Genomic DNA, 18,330 nt, shown 5'->3' on the forward strand with positions numbered 1-18,330 from the left:
TGATGATGGGAGCTCGATCAACCCGTATGCCATGAAGGACTGTCCATGTATGTATGACTAGTTACACCTGGTAGGTAGTTACCCGGAGCGTATCAGTGCATTATCAATACATTACATGCATCACGTAGGTGCGATACATGGGATGTGCCTATTGACTATTAGGTCGACATATCATAGGTCAGCCCGGACTGGGGATACGCTATGTATGTATGTAGGTGCAGCCATTGTACATTAGACTGGTATTGTACACACACCCTATACTTTAGTTGGGGCAGCCTGTAGCTCCCACATATCATGCACCCCTCCAGCTCCCATACACATATGCTAGCTACCGTATCCAGCTGCATGGCATGCATCCATATAAGGCATTATTAGATGTAGCAGGCTAGGTGCACCTGGGCATACATCCCAGCCTGGTGCCACACATATATGCCACAACTCTCTCTCCTGCTCCCCACATATTTGGATGCATTAGTATCCATACATAATGCTCTGCCTCTTATGTATACACATGAGGTTACCCATTGGCATGCATACACTACACATGGACTATTAAACAGTCACCCTATGCCACTGGATTCTATACCTAATACGAGTTCCACCGCAGTGCATGGGACGTTTGGCAGGATACATAATCATGGGAGCTAATATATGTACATTATGCCACACTAATAAAAATGGCCATGTACATATGTATACAGTAGCTCCGCCCAGGCTAATAATACATGCAATACATATCAGTCATACATATGCTATATGAGTACCCAAAGTGCTAGGCTTCAATACGAGCTAGGTAGCTATGATAAGAAGGAAAAGCCGCATATCACCGGCTAACATCAGTCGGATCAGTCCCCATACATAGCTGGATGCATACATAGGCTACTACACTAAAGGTTACCTGAACTATGTCGAGACTAATAATCCAAGCCTATTGTTCACCTCATATACAGGGTATTACCTACATAGATGCCACGTAACATCAATATTGGAAGGAGCTATATATATTAATGAGTTGTGTACATAAATGCAGGTACACTGACTCCCGGAGGGTCCCAAATTGTTAGGCATTTACATGGATGAAATGCTACTAACACATATATGCACTAGGGTGCATATGTGGGCATGTATATCTGCGTACATAATGATGGTGTAAACGGAGGTAAATGAGTGGACTGATACATATGTATTTAGCTCGGCATACATGCATAAAGAGACGTAATTATGTACATAATTAACATATATGCCAGCCTATGCACCATCACTGCGCCAGCGGTGGAGGCTGGGAGCTAGTACATACCGCGGTATGTAGTGACCACCATAATGGTGGCAGAGTATGCTTACAGCTGAAAATAACGGAGGGTAATATCTTAGTACATCAGCTAATAGGGGTAGGGTATAGTACATTATGGGGGTGGAGGCATGAGAGGTCATAGGTACCCTATAGACACTACCTGGGATATTTATATACACTCCCGAGTAGCTGGATATAGGTACTGATGGAGGTATTTTATAGCTATAAATGCTACTACTAGGCTACATATACATAGCTGCGTAAGTATGTTAACGCTATATTATGTACGATGCGGACTACTCGATAGTACCATTATTATTACATAATGTCATGTATATCAGTATTCCTTGAAAAGGTGCACCGTACGTATCTTTTACTGGGATGCATGTCGATTTTTTCTAGCAGATATATATATGTAAAATATACATGAATCCATGTAAATGTGTATATATACATATATATATACATATATACATATATATCGAGTATTTGTGTAATGTTTTGAAAATCTATATATATATATATATATATATATATTTTATCATCTATTTTTACAATATATATATGCACGCTATCCATATATATATCCGTGGCCTGGCCCGTATGTTCTTTTAATAATATATATACAGGCATATATATATGATCACTCCCATGCCATTTACATTATCAGTACATGACCCTATATTTTACATATCTATCCAGGGGACTTAAGCTTTATCTGCCCAATATACATAAGGATAGCTGGGATACACCTCAGACCCATGGGGCATGCTGGCCAGTTGGGTCACAGGTGGATAGTCGCTGACTTTACCCCTCTTAGGATATATTTCTTGTAACAGGAGGATCATTCTGCCTAGTTAGGACTGCATGTCATAGTTGCACAGTATTGAAACTTTCTTCAAGAATATATTGAAGAAAAGAGTTCTATATATATGACACTCGAAAGCCCTTTTCCCACCGTATCCCGGGATTCTACTGAAAGCTCGGCGCCAAGGCCGGCGTGAAACTTAGTAAGCGGTGCAGTGAATAGCTGGCGCAGTAGCACCATATACATATTAATGAGAGTGCACGGAACCACAGACACGTGCGTCGAATGGTATGCGTGAGGCGAGCCAGGTAGGATCGTCTGGAGGCGATGTCTAAGCGGCATGGTGAGCAACCCCTAATGTGCTGACAGCCACGGTCCGCCCATAATAGTAATGGCAGCAGCCAGGTCCCGTGCAGAATGAAAGCATGCCGTAGAGTATGCAACATAGTACCCGTCCCAAATTAGCGGAGAAGCAAATACAAGCCCGCGACGAAGGCATAAGTGTACCCGTCCAAGGGAGCAAAGGATACACATAAGACGGCGTTTGTCCGCCAATGCACGTCAGTGCTTACACTCCAGAGAAGGTGTACAGCAGCATGTCAGCTGCGCCGCACCGACATAGAGCATGACTAAGGTCACCACCTGTCCCACTTTGGTTGGGGCCTTGAGAATGCTCTCTATAAGCCAGTTGTGTCCCGAAAAAGCGTATAAAAATGGCAGATGTGCCTTTAAGATTGTAGGACACAATGATATCCCGTATTTAATGTAATGAGTAGCATGTAAGATTGGTTATTTCTGTAACAGAAATACCTAAATGACACAAGAAACAAGAATAAGCAAGCAAATTGCCACAACAATAAGCTTTCATTTAGGCAAACAAGTGAAGTTCTATGCTATATAGTGACCTTCGTGTGTATGTCGGCCTGTAAAGTCAGATGTGAGTCCCGGAAATATCCAGATTGGAAACTGGAAAAGGTGGCAACCCCGAAAGTAGCGACATAGGCATGGTCACCAGGGTTACCTGCTGTCCCAATGTGCCATGTGGATAGTCCCTGATTGGACGGTTATTGTCCCTGCAACAATCGGGAAAAATGGAAAATGACCTCCGATCCTGCCAGAGAAAATTCCCGCAATATACATGTAATAGTAGCATAAAACATATACATTACTATATGAAACACAGACATATGGCATAAGAAAATGAATAAGGAACCCAAATGCTTACAGAATAAGCTTAAAGTATGGCAAACAGAGTGAAGTTCTGTCTGACTGCACCTAGCCGTGGGTATTAATGTAGTCCACTGCAAATTCAGAAGTTTCCACATAACATGCCCACTATGGGCATTGGAAAGGTGTAACCATGTGGTCTAGCAGTAGTGAGAGTACATAGCGGGTAGCTGTGTTGACATAACAACACAGTAAGGAAGCAAGATACCTCAAACACGAAGGCAAACATGTGCATAGCAACATATCCACACACCCAGCTTAGCGTCTCTGTTGCATACACTGGATAGGCGTATGTTGAAGTGTAATATCCAGAAGCCAGAACCCATGCATTCAGATGTAATACACAATAGCCTCATTGTACATATCAGTCCACCCATGTACACCTTTGCTTTGCCTAACTGCTAGCATCCATGTGCAGCTATACACCCACACAATGTGCATACCTGAAATGTGGTAAGATGTTTGTGTTAGGCAATGCCGACGTGTGAGCAAAATCGTACCCACATGTCACCAACCCACCTCAGGTACAGATATGTAAATGGCTGCATGTGAATGTGTCTGCAGAATGTTGTTCATCCGCATGTAGTATGTACCGTCCAAACCATATAGGTTTGCATCGACCACGGTGCACATAACTGTACACATGTAGACAAAGTCGGGTTGTTGGACCACCGCATCGATGATTAGCTATGCAGTGAAAGTCGATCACATATAGCGGGAACCACGTGCCTACAAACAGGGCGTCTAACAGGGTGCTACAGGCAAAGAAGGGGAAGGTGGGACATCACATGTGGAAGTAAGCGTTGCGGATGGACAAATACACACGGTCAAGGTAAAGGACGGAACAACATGCATATGGCTGGATGGCTGTTGTTCGAAAAATATATATAGAAACACATATGAAGTGCCAGTTTAGACTCGAAATACTATATAATGCATTGAATTGTACTGTACAATATGGCAGTAGAACTAAGCCTGCATGTAATTGGTGAAGCTAAGCTGTAGTGTGATGGAATTCTGAACCTGGCAGTAAGCAGTACAGCAGGCTTATGTCTGTCAGCATCAATTATTTGCTGGGTTACAGAACAATAAATGTATGCACATGTATAACATCACTCCTTCCCCTGAGGAGGATGGCCTTATGAGCTCTATCGAAGATAACAGTACAACTCCTTACCAGAGAGACAAAGCAACGTATTAAGAAATTAACTGTCCACTGTATCGGAACAGTCTAGGATCCTTGAAACAGCTACAATCACAGAAGGACACTGTAGTTTACAAGGTGCCTTGCAAGGCTGTGTTATTCTCATGGGAAAACATTTTAAAAGCACGACCCCAGCACCCGCATTATGTATAGACTATTGTGGACCATAGTGATGGAAATGCCCTGTGACCGACCACGTCAGTAAAGGTGGGCAAAGCTGATTTGTAAACACTATATAAAGAAACTGCTTACTGTATAGAGTCAGACAAAACTCTCATACTTGGACTGTATATTATTTAGCCTGCCTGTGTACACTACTAAAACTTTCCGAACCCGAGCCTCCTGTGTTATTGGCTGTCACTTAGAAAAGCCTACTGATAACTACAGTCTGGTTTTAACAACTTATTTGACATTGTGATCCTTGTAATCCGGAATTCCCTTGGCAAGCTACAGGTCAGAGTGCATGGCTGGTTAGACATCTCTGCATGAGGAGAGTTTGCATAAGTGGTTGTTCTTGGATGAAAGGACCGCCGACTGGATTGTTGTGTGTAGAAGGGCTGTTTGCTGTGTGATCTGTGGCGGAAAAGCGGAAAACTGGATCCCAAGAAGAAATCGTGCAGCCTTAAACAGGAGGCCCAGGTAAGTGTTTGCCTCTTTGTCTCTATTGTAGATCAGGGACCAGACTACATTGTGTTTCTGTTAACAGTTGTGATAGCGGGTCGAAGACCTATCAAATACTGTTAAATCTGAACATAGGTCAGGGGAACACACAGCAGAGTAAATAGTGATTGTAGACACTACAGTGGATACAGGAAGGAGACACCACGTGGTATGAGAGAAGATGCGTAGCAGTCGTGTAGAGGATATGGGAGATTATTGAAGAGAGCAGATCATGTGATCAGCGTTTGGCGGGTGGCGTGAAGTATATGTCATTCATAGAGAGCACATAATGTGAGTTATGCAGCAAAATGGGGTAATAAATATGACATTGATGGTATATTACACAAAATATCGAATTACTGAAACATTGTAATCCCTGAAAATGTGATGCACATGTCCTAGGGTAAACACCTGTCCCACCCTGAGAGGGACAGTCCCTCTTTAGCCAGTTGTGTCCTGCAAACAAACCGAACAAATGGCAAATGTCCTGATATCTCAGGAAAACATTTCCCAGATATCTTTCAAAATGGTAGCATAAAACAGTAATTTTGTATCTGGAACAACAAAATATCATAATAAACAGAATAAGCAACTGAAATGCTCCAACAATTGAGTGCAGCTCTCCTGGCAAAAGTGAAATCCTGTCCTATGTACTGGCCGTGGGTATGCTTTTTCCTGGAAAATTACTGCGTTCGAACACTAATGTCCCACATTGTGCATCTGAAAGGGTGGCAGCCGTAAGATGTGCAGACGACAAAACAACGACAATTGGATATCCGTCATGCACATAGGTGGATTGAGGTGAGTGAACCGAAGGGAACAGAACACTACAAATGGCAAAGCATCATACATTACACAGAGAAGATCATAATACAGTAGTACCGATAGCCCCACAACCTACCACCTCCGATACCACATCCAGGATATGAGCGGGGAGGGCAGGCTGAATCCCCACGTTATCCTGTGGCAGCAGAGGTAGCACAAGCGACCAAATGTAACAGAAGCTATTGAAACCACATCCCGAACTTCGTAACATACCTAGGGACACCCGAGTAGAAGACAGTCACTAGAACAGAGTGAGGATATCTGTCAATTAATTGAAGTACCAAACCCTCATGCAGGACAGGAAGGCCAGGACCCAACCCCGTGAGTGTATAGACCGTGGACACCAGAAGATATCTGTAAAGTCACAGAGGGAATTCACCATCTACAAAGTAATGCGGCTATTCACCATGCAATACCCCTGTATCTTCTGATCGGAAAACAAAGGGGGAATGGTGGATGGTACAGTATGTACAAGCTGTAAATCATGTAATAATACTTAGGGTAGCGATGGTGCAGACCACACACTATATACAATGCTATGAACCGCATACAGAAGTATCTTACCGTGGTACATATAAGCTATGCTTCCTTTGCAATACCTAAACATCCAGATAGTCCGTATTGCTTTGCATGTACATTCAGGGTAACAGATACAGCCATACCCGGCTATCGCGGGGGTACTGTGAAAGTACAACGATATTCCCACAGGGGGATGGCTAGCTACATTCGGTGTTAACTCCACCGGGGCCAGTCAAGTTCTACTTTATGTGGATGATATTCTGCTTGCGGCCCCTACCCAGCAGCAATGTATGGAAGATACAATAGCATTATGGAGATATTCAGCAGAACAGGGACATAAAGTAAGCAAGCATCAATTGCAACTACAGAGAATACAGGTCAAGTACCTGGGATATGTGGTATCCAAGTAGGGTAGAACATCACATGGCGATAGGAAGGTAGCAATTTCATAAGCACCCAAGCCAACTAACAAGAAGGAATGAAGTCCTGTCTGGGCCGACTAACATTTGTCAAAGCTGGTTGCAAACAATGCTTTGGAATCCGCTGTATTGTCTGCCTTAATCTTTAATACACCTATGGCAGCACAACACATACTACACTGGATTACAGTAGCAGAAACAGCTTTCTGCAGACTAAGAGCGATTGATAGCTTCAACATCTGTAGTAGGTCTCCTGAATAATCATAACACATGTTGTCAGACTGTAGATTGTAGCGGAGATATATGATGTCAGTCTCGATGCAACAGCATGGAAGTCAACAGCTACATAGCTTACTACTCATTGCAGTTGGACACTGTGGCATGGTCAGTGCCACATTGTGTACAGGCAGTTGTTGTAGCACCCATGGCAGTACAGGCCCCGGCCTTAATGTTACTAGACCACCCTCTCACTGTGAGAATGTCTCATGCAGTTGCGATCAGTCTGCTGGCGAAGATGCTTATTCCTGACCCGTGCTAGACATCTGTCTTGTTTGACCCTACCAATGAGTCAACCTCATATGGTGATTGAACGTTGTACAACATGAAACCTATCGTCACGTCCGACACCTGTGTATGGCACACTACACAGTTGCCTATACGAAATGGATTAAATAACTACACACAGACATGATATCACTTATATACCCTTAGATGATGCAGAGGTGACAGTTAATGTATGCGGATCATGTAGACAGAGTCCTACAGGAACGAATCAAGTAGGTTATGCAGTAGTTATTGATAATGAGATTGTAGACGGCCAAACCCTGCAGCATAACGTGTCTGCTCAAGCAGCAGAATAGATAGCTTTAAGACGTGCTTGTACTGTAGCGGAAAAGTGATGTGTGGACATATGTCGATAGTCAGTAAGTTGTCTGTACAGTGCATGTTTATGAGGCAACAGTGGAAGAATAGGGAATGATAACATCCACGGTAAACCACGATTAATCATGCGAATTGATCCTGAATGCATTAGACTCCATTCAGTTACCCACTAAAGTAGGTAATTGTAAATGTACAGAGTCATAGAAAGCAACAGGATAACAGTAGGAAAGGTAGGCATGAGCTCATGCATCTGCAAAACAAGCAGCCTCACAGTTGGAAAGTGTTTTGCGTGAATGAGGAATGACAAACCTCAGACAGTTAGAAGTAGAAATTTTACAAACAATGCAAACATCAACTTCGAAAGCAGAAAAGCCGGCGTGGGTATGGCGAAGAAACAATCCTTGAATACGGACTGCACATATCCACAGTGATAAAGCCAATATTAGCGTCTAATGTATTCAGATATGCGGCTTTGTGAAGCCATGGGTAGAACATGTCTCAACAGAGGATGGTACATTTGGTTAACAGAATACCTAACATATGGAATTATGAACCACATACAAACATCATGAGCAGCGTGTCACATTTTGCAGTAGATATCATGCACAGGAGCATTTAAACCGAAGGGGTGAGTTTACCCACACCACCATAACCGTTCCATACTATTTGTATGGGTTCATACATCTAAATAAATGTAGAAGGGAACAAATACTGTTTAGTGATTACACATATATATAATCAAAATGGGTAGAAACATTCCCAACCATGAATCCGGATGCAGCAGCAGTGGCAAAGGTGCCAGTAAAATAAAGTATCCCTAGATCTGGCATGCTGTAAAGAAGTTACAGTGACAATAGAACACATGTAGTGAACCAGACAATCCACCCAACCTGGGGGATTAGTTTGTATTACCATGAATGTAAATTGCATGTACAACCCACAGTCAGCATGACTGCTGGCACGTAAAATGGGATCGAGAAATAAGTAGAGGAGGTTGGTGGGTGACATCCAGGCGAGGTTACATGTGCTGTCTACCTCTAGCATTGCTGAGCATGACAACAGTTCCAAATGTAAGTGCTGCACCCACTTCGGAAGTAGTATGTGGAATGGCATATCATGTGCCAGAGTGGAAAACTGTCATGCCTGCAGGCAGTCGATGACTCATTAGCAGGTGACATGAGAGGATTGTTAACCAATAACACTGTTCTTCCAGTTAAAGTATTTTACAGATAAAGAGCAAAGCGAAGGCAGACGCATAGCTGACACCAGTATCCTGTGTGTATGTCACTGTTATCAAAGAACATTATTGCCAGAGTGGAAATTGTGAAGGTCTGTACGGGTACTGTTGTAGCCTACTGCAGTAAAGTTTGCAGAGAGGTCGTCCTGGGTCCACCTCACATTTTCAAACGGTAAAGGATATCAAGTCTGATTGACATCTTGTAGCTGATATACCAAAGAGCCTGAATCACCCGGGCAAGACTGTATAACAATACAAAGCAACCCCAAAGACATTTTTGTTTGCTGTCCTAATGATTATACACCTATTAACCATGTTTGTGTTTACTTTACATTTGCTGGGACCTTACCTGCATATAACTACCGCAGGATACAAATACCGATGCGTGATGAACTGGCCACAGAGTGTCTTCCACACTTCAACAGATACCTAGGCATGGGCGTGTGCATATAGAGACTATGAACACTTTAAATTGCTGTGTTTGTACGCCATACCTACATCATATGGAGGACTTCCGTGCATGTTGTCCCCTTGGGGATAGATTGAGACTTGTGAATGTTACACTTTGATACAGGTTCTGAGAGATCACAGGACAACGTGGCAATGTACTTAACTGTTACACAAAAGGAATTGTATGTTATCATAAACATGATACAGTTTCAGTTGGTGGGAGTATTTGTAACATAACTGTGTCTTCACAGATGTCATATAACAGCCAAAGATCACAGTACTACTTGTAGCACCATTCATTATTTGTATTGAAACATCATGCCAAGGAACAATGTGGAAGGATGTGCAGAAACATCCTGAATTGTATAAACAGTCCTCTCTGTTAGAGACAGAGAAAATGTTACATGCAGAGGTAACCGCATCAGTAGTAAAGTAGAATATTGTTATGTTGTTTGTGGGAAATAAGCATATCAATGGTTACCTGGGAATTAGGTCCGGCAGTTGTTATTTGGGTTATCTGGCTCCAGTCACATGACATACTGCACAATTGCCTCTGGGTGCGAAGCTTGAACTATAACACATATAGCTTTCGAAGAACAGGGAACACAGTCGAGAATCCTACTAATCCAGTGGGTGAAATGGAAGCTGTTCTGACATTCCAGTCTTCTGCAAGAGATAAGGAATATGTCGATTCATATGGACTTGAGTGACAGCGTCATAACCTGGGCTGGAACACTCCCAGCTTGTGGGTAGTGAAATCAATCAAGGGAACAGAAAGTTATCAAAACCTGTCGGAGGAAGGATGAATGTGACTTTCCGCTCTTGAACTTGTGACTGATGAACTGGATGCAATGAGAACTGTTGTGTCACAAAATGTAATGGCATACGACTGCACCGTGGTAGGCTGAGAATTGAAAATGCGTCTTGGCGCTTATTGAAGAAGATCGCTGTGTCCAACTACCACATGAAGAGACCAAAATCAACGCCCACCTAGAGGTAATACAGCAGGTGTCATCCATGGAAGCGGAACCAGGCCCAAACCCACTGTGAACCATTTCCACAAACCATTGGGTGGATGGGGTCAGTCATACTGAATATCATGATTGCCATTTGTGTTGTTCTGCTCATATTGGGAGCATGTGTCTGTGTGTGTGATACTTTGCATGTAAGTATTGAGTCAGGGACTCTGGCGACATATCTGTACACCGAGACTATGTATCAAGACCTGTAGTGGTATTTGTCAATAGAAAATGCAATCCTTCTTGGAAATGTACAACAAATTACTTGCCTAGTTAAGCGTTCCACAGAGGAAGAGGCTAGGAATGAAATAATGTTGTATATGTTTCTGGATAGAGTAGAAGCAATCAAAGGAGGGAGAATGTTAGCAAAATACATATTTAAACATATATATATGGCGTGCAAATTTAGAAGCAAATAGTGTATAATGCATATTATTCTATCTTACAATATGGCAGTAGAGCTTATCATGCATGTAATTGCCTGTAGTGTAGCTGCAGTGTGATTGAACCCTGACCTAGCAGTAACCAGTGCAGCAGGTGTATGTCATTCAGCATTAGTCATCTGCTCGGTTGAGAATAATACATGTATGTACAGGTATATCTGTCATCCTTCCACTGAGGAGGATAGGCTTGTGAGCTGTAACACAGAAGTACAGCTGCTCAGCAGAGACACAGGAACCTAGTAGGAAATGGGTGAGGACTGGATCTGAACAGTGTTGGAACCGTGACAGAGCAGAATTTGCGAAGTACAGTCTAATTGAATATGTGGCTGCAAGGTTGTGCTATCCTCATGGGAAAACATTTAATAAGCATTACCTGAGCACTGTTGTAGGAATACAACGTTCTGGACTCTAGCGATGTAAAATGCCTTGTGACTGACCACATCATTAATGTTATTGCAAAAAGATGATAGTATACAGAATGCTCATACAGATGTAACATGTATAGAGTTAAACAAATGTCTAAACTTTTACTGCATACTTCTTTGCCTCCTGCTGCACAGTAGTAAAAGCGTTATTAATCTCAGCTTCCTGTGTTATTGACTGTCATTGTGAAAATCACGAATAGGTGTTACAGTTTGATTTAAAAACTTAATTGACAGATGTGTACGTTCTAGCATGGGAATAGGTCAAGCCAACCATCACAATGTCCATGTGTACCACATACAAACAGCCAGTAACACGCGGGAGTAGTGCATGAAGGCATACTGCGACTGTGGGAATAGTACAGGACATATGGCATGTGCCAAGTGCAGATGCATCACACAAACCCCAGGATGGGTGTCCCTGCAAAGAGGAACATGTGCCAACTACACCTCCCACAGATGTACCGGCAATAAAAACACATGGCAAACACACAGACACACTACTGTCCAACACATGACTCTGCTTAGACCTGGTCAAACACCAACATGAAGCATGCACAAACAGGGACTTGAGTAATGTTTAAAGTGACAAAACAACACGATCACTGCCTCAGAAACACCAGCAACCAACCAAGCCTTGGAAGAAATTCCTTTATTCCACCGACTAAGCGCTTTCACCAAAGTTGGCTTCTTCAGAGTCAGTGTTTTACAAAAAACATATACATTTTATACTCTTCAAACATAATGACATCACATTATAAATCAATAAACTGCTCCAATTAATCAATTAATCAATCAACATTACACAGTACAAATAATAAAACAATTCCTAAAACATACTTAAAAATTCTCTCAACAGTTCTACTTAACTAATGAGAATGAAATATAACAAAGATTAATGTACATATATATATACACAAACAAATCAAATGAAATATAATATATAAAGTTTTTTTAAAAAATGTTTAGTGGGATTAACAAAAATGTATACTTATACAATGGTTAAAGAGTTACATGCATTATATACACTGAATGGGTTTATTTATATATTACTGTTTGTATTTTATATATTTCATTCTCATTAGTTAAGTAGAACTGTTGAGAGAATTTTTAAGTATGTTACACAAAGTATTTGTACTGTGTAATGATTGATATTTGATTAATTAGACATTTAATGATTTATAATGTGATGTCAAAAGTATAAAATGTATATATTTTAATAAACTACTGACTCTGAAAACTTTCAACTTCAGTGGAATAAAATTCTTCAGGCTTTAATTGTTCCTGAGCAATGATCTCACTGTACTGCTTGCCCTTGTTTTTGGGAAGTTTTTTTTGACTTGAGTAATGTTTGCCTTAACACCCCCCCCATAGGCCAAAGAAGAATAGAATGGACATATGCATGTAATGTTGTGAAGGATGTGTGGTAGTCCTCAGTATCACAGTGTTAGGGACACAGATACACTGTCATCAACAGTGACGTATGTGCACTGTACACAGCATACCTGCATGTAATACAGAGGACAATCATGTGCCACAGAAATATACACTGGAGAAAGAGTATAGTGGATAGACAATTGTAAATGTGACAAACTATGAATATAGGTTCATACGTCCATAGGTATAGGGTAGGCCATCGTCCCAGGTTCAGCCATAATACTACACCATAGTTAGGATGACTTTGCCAACCTTCTGTGCTTCAGATAAAATACTCATGATATTGCTGTACCTCCGTCAAGCACTGATAATGATGTAATCCCTGGCCTATACCTGCAATTCTCCATCCAATGGACAACATACCCGTGAACAAGGCTAGGAAGGATCTCTGTCTCACATGTACTGTGATGTAGATCCACAGCATAATGAGTGTCTGGGTGATATATGTGTCACTCAAACACATTCCATTAATGACCGTGACAAGGTAAATGTCACCTGCCTAGTGGTTCTGAGGGATGCAGATACAGTAGGTGAAGCATACACATGACATATGGGTTGACATGGCCTTGTATGTCAGGCACAGGTCAACACTAAACAGCAGGTATGTGGCGTGTGTGGCAGGGGTCCTACAAGTGGGGCAGCATTACACAAAATGATGTCATCCTGCATCTGTACAACAATTAACCTATGTGGGCTTCCCAGCTGCTGTAGGTGTATGGTCAGATACAGTCTGAATGGGGCAATGTAGTAGATCATAGGTGTAACACGTAATGGGTACAAGGAGACAATGACCTAGCCTGATGTAGATGTGAATCCCTGCACAAACAGGTGGGCAATGTAGAGTCCCACACAACCACGATATCACCGTGTGTGTGGAATGAATGGTGACTGACAAACTCTGTCCCCTGATCCCTGGTAATCACCCCTGTGCTGAGTGTACAGCCACCTATATGCTGGACAGGGGTGACCTAGTAGTTCTCCACAGGTATGATGTTGCATTACTTCGCATTTAGCTGTGGGACATGTCCCTGACAGCAGATATGCATACCTGGGAGGCCCCTTCGAAGGATATCTATGTCAGATGTCCGTCCCACTATGGCACCTGTTTTGCAGTCATCTACAAACACTGTTGCCCATAGCACCCTGTATTGCCTGTACCGTGAAAATGTAGGTGTATGACAGATGGAAGGGCCCCATGGGACACCACTTGTGACAGGCAGTAGGTCTGACATGCTGCCAGCAACTATGACCGTGTGGGTTGTGTCACATAGACAGTTTACAACACATTCTGTGATGTGCGTGTTCACATCCCAGCCAATGGGTTTATCAGCGATACCTGAGGAGGGTAATGTGATGAAGGCCTTTGCCAGGTCGAGGTAGACTGTATGGACTGCAACTCCCCCATGAATGGCCTCGGAGACGGAGTCGAAAATGTCAACCATGCTTTAAAGGCATGAACAGCCCTGAACAAGACAAACCGTGTGTGATGCAAAGTATGTATGTCCCCTATGCAGTCATGTATGCGAGTGCCAGTATGATCCCTCCCCATGTCTTTGCAGATTGGTCTCCTCAGGGTAATGGGACAGTAATAACCAGCCTCAGTGGAGGTATTGACCCTGTGGCGTGAGACTACAGTTGCCATGTGACACAACCTGGGTACCCTACCTGAGGTGAGGCTACAAAGACATAGCTGTCCCTAACTGTGGGTCCAATTCCTAAATGAGATAGTGGAGTACACAGCCAGGTCACCAGCTGGTCTCATGGATGCTATGTCCACTACCCTGGACAGAGCATGTCCCTGTGTGTCACATAACATTTGGTGACCACAAAAAGCAGGTACACACATCTCCTCATGTGTGGGGGAGGGTGTGGAGATGTCCTCACTGGACTTGTCAGCCTGTATGTTGGCAATGTGTGTATGTTGAGTAAACCCCACCTCTATGTGAACCCAGTCAGAGCATATGTGGGGTGAGCTCCCAGGTGTTGAGCATAGCAACTGAAGGTGGTATGATTGTTAGCCAGGTCCATGTAGGTATATCTGTGGAATGTGCCTGGACAATTTCATGACAGTGTGTAACTCTACATATGATGACCAAGGTGTCATACCTCACAAGGTGTCTGCTCCACCTTGTAGTAGCCACCTCCTCGTGTTGTACATCCTGTGTATGGCTGGGGTACACCACACTGGATGCTTGGCATTGGTACAATGAACCACAGTTGGGTAAGTGAATGCCTGGTTCATGCAGTCCTGTAGGTACTGGTAGATGGCAAAATGTGATTGATGCAGTGGCTGCAGTACTGTGTACCACTGGCTCAGGGTCCTAAAGGGAGACCACAGTAGTGTGCAGATTTGTGTAGTCTGCCTCTGAGCAAGCAATGTGTATGGTAACTGGCAACACTCACAGCATCGGATGCAAAAGCAGAAGCCAATGTCCAAATAACATAGATTAACTTCTGCATGACAATATGTCTTATCATACATGTATTGACATGTGTCTGCTAATTACAATTGCAAATGGCGGTAAGACCGGCCCTAAAGTCCGTGATTTACACAGTCTGGAGGTGTTGTTCGATAATAAAAGTGGCAATACCTTCCAATGTCGTGACCTCTGGGTATGACAGTGTTTGTTAACCTGCAACATTGGATGTACACCATTGGGTTGTGGTATCGGAAAACATGGTTCCTGTAGCACTACACAGTATGGGTAGTCAAGCAGACATCTGCGATTGTTGAACACACAGCATCAGTGAAACCCACTGCTCACAAGGACACAGTCTGACAAGCTCTACACTTTACATATGCACGAGTGGTGCCCATTGTAGGACCCAAAAATTGTCTAATGGAAAGAATTGAGTCTTATTTCAATGCGTACCTGAACTCATTGTCATCACAGGTACACATATGCACCTTAAGCATGTTTAATGTTGCTGATAGCTGTCCATGTAATGCAGCACAGATGCACAGAAATACCCAGGGTGCGGGTCCATAGAACTCGTCCACATCACAGTCCGCACACATGAAGGATGTGTAATGGGTACTGTCGATTGTTACAGTCAAGGATTCTGGGTATGTAGACTGTGGTCACCGGTGTTGTTTAGCAGGCAATCCTTTGTCCGCCCGTCGCGAGGATGTGTCGCGTAGCACCCTGCCTTACTCTCCGCTAATAATGCAAACCATCCACCGGAGAATGCTAAATGCAGGTGTGAAATGTGTACAGCCCTATACTAGTGTCCAGTAGGCAAATGTCATGGATGGACAACCGTATGGCCAAGATGGCACCCACAACTGCAAACCCGGGGAAATTACACAGCCGCGGTAAGGCGTAACACAGGAAATACACATAGGGACTACAGTTGACATTCCACATACACAGTCGGACTGCTGTGCCAACACCGGCATACACAGCACTCAATCTGCCATCAACAGAATGAGGAGCACCCGCTACCATACAGCGGAACAGATGTGCGACCTGTGGAACACATACTAATGGCACACACACAACGTCAAGTAGGATATGTAAACTATGGCATTCCCACCTATAAAGACAACATGGTTAAATGAATATATAGGTGATCAACATGTTCCGGTGGTGTTATATTGGAAATACAGTGACGGATATGTCCCATTGGGATGTCTGAGGTTCATATGAAGCAGTTGCTAACCAGCATCTTTGGATGTATGACATTTGTTCACAGTACTAAATCACCTGGTTATGTAGCACCATATAGAATGGGTAGTCAAACACACATCCGTGATTGGGAACATACACCAGCAGTGAAAGCACTAGGCAGGTGGACACAGTCCAGCAACATCTAACTTGACATATGCACGCCGGTGTCCATTGTAGGACCCAAAATTCCACTCATGGAATGCCTGCTAGCTTCCTGCATTACTCCATTGATCTCATTGTAGTCACCATGCCACAGGTACACATATGCACCATGCGTGTTCAATGTTGATGATAGCTGTCCATGAAATGCAGCACACATGCACAGAAATACCCACGGTGCGGGTCCATAGAACTGCGTCCACATCAAAGTCCCGCACACATGAAGGATGTGTAATGGGTACTGTCGACTGTTGCAGTCAAAGGGAGTCTGGGTATGTAGAATCTGGCCTCGGTGTTGTTTACTTAGGCAATCCTTTGTTCCGCCCGTGGGAGGATGTGTGCGTAGCACCTGCCTTACTCTCCGCTACTAATGCAAACCATCTACCGGAGAATGCAAAATGCAGGTGTGAAATGTGTACAGCCCTATACCAGTGTCCAGTAGGCAATTCACATGGATGGACAACTGTATGACTAAGATGGCACCCATAACTGCAAACCCGGTGGAATTACACTGCCGTAGTAAGGCATTACACAAGTAATACACATAGGGACTACAGTTGACATTCCCCATACAACAAACACAGACAACCAGCCGATGAAGTCCAAAGCAAAGATGAGGTACTGTACACACCGTCAGTGACCACTCAGAGCACACCAGGAATTAAATGCAGTCACCATAGTTTATTTAAGCTGTTTTCGTCTGCTTCATAAGCAGACTTATTCAGAATACATACAATGCAGTCCAACCTACTACATTTACAACCCTTAATTGGTCAGTAAATTAGATGTGCTAGGTATTAATTACATGCCTTAAAGGCAAACAAGCAAACAAACTTTACTTGGGTTACAGATTCCACACAGTGAGGACATCAGACATTGCTTCGAAAGGTACATTCTTCATAGAAATATAGAAATATATGTATATATATGAAAGATGAACCAACAGAATGTTTTCCAAATGTCTGACTGTGTAAGCTACATATATATGTTCTGGTTGTGCCAATATATTAACAGAACTGCAGACACCTAGTAATATAAATGAACCATAATATATACAGATAATCCATTATGATTATGACTAATGTAAAATAGACCAACGAAATGTAAAGATTCACAATGTGCTAATGTAAATATTCATTTTGAAGGTTACTTAAATAAATCAATTCAGACATCCATGTCAAACTACTAACACAAGGCCAGCGATGTGCTTGCCTCACATGTACTGGGATGTTGTTCCACAGCATAGTGAGTGTCTGGGTGATGAATCTGTCCCAACAACACGTTCTATTAATGACAGTGCCAAGGTGTATGTCACCTGCCCTTGTGGTTCTGAGGGATCTAACTTCTTTAGGTGAAGCATAGTCATCAGATCTGGGTTCGACATGGCCTTGTATGCCAGGCACAGGTCACCTCTGGGCAAGTGGTATGCAACTGTATACAGCTGGAATTCTTTCAGTTGGTCAGTATAACACATATTCCTGAGACCCTGCATCTGTTTGTTGATGAACTGTTGGTGCCTTTCCAGCTGCTGCAGGTGTTGGGTCAGATTCATTCTGGGCCCGGGCATTGTACCCAATCATAGGTCTAATGAGTGATGAGTACAAGGGGACAATGACCTCCCCTGATCTACATGTGAATCCCTTCATGATGATGTGGG

The sequence above is a fragment of the Protopterus annectens genome, chromosome 3.part0 (assembly GCF_019279795.1).
Source record: "Protopterus annectens isolate FY-2018-M chromosome 3.part0, PAN1.0, whole genome shotgun sequence".
NCBI classification, from domain to species: Eukaryota; Metazoa; Chordata; order Ceratodontiformes; family Protopteridae; genus Protopterus; species Protopterus annectens.